Genomic DNA, 620 nt, shown 5'->3' with positions numbered 1-620 from the left:
TTGGAATACGGAATGAAGCAGGGCAAAGGCTAACAGAGTTTTGCCAAGAGAATGCACTGGTCATAGCAAGCACCCTCTTCCAACAACACAAGAGAAGACTTTACACATAGACATCACCAGATGGTCAACAATGAGATCAGATTGATTATATTCTTTGCAGTCAAAGATGGAGAAGCTCTATACAGTCAGCAAAAACAAGACCAGGAGCTGACTGCGGCTCAGATCATGAACTCCTTATTGCCAAATTCAGACTGAAATTGAAGAAAATAGGGAAAAAAACTAGACCATTCATGTATGACCTAAATCAAATCCCTTATGATTATACAATGGAAGTGAGAAATAGATTTAAGGGCCTAGATCTGACAGATAGAGTGCCTGATGAACTATGGATGCAGAGGTTCATGACATTCTACAGGAGACAGGGATCAAGACCATCCCCACGGAAAAGGAATGCAGAAAAGCAAAATGGCTGTCTGGGGAAGCCTTACAAATAGCTATGAAAAGAAGAGAAGCAAAAAGCAATGGAGAAAAGGAAAGATATAAGCATTTGTATGCAGTGTTCCAAAGAATAGCAAGGAGAGATAAGAAAGCCTTCCTCAGTGATCAATGCAAAGAAATAG

Source organism: Bison bison, unplaced genomic scaffold, assembly GCF_000754665.1.
Source record: "Bison bison bison isolate TAMUID 2011002044 unplaced genomic scaffold, Bison_UMD1.0 scf7180017864471, whole genome shotgun sequence".
NCBI classification, from domain to species: domain Eukaryota; kingdom Metazoa; phylum Chordata; class Mammalia; order Artiodactyla; family Bovidae; genus Bison; species Bison bison.
The sequence above is the reverse complement of the archived record's forward strand: the minus strand, read 5'-3'. Positions refer to the sequence as shown.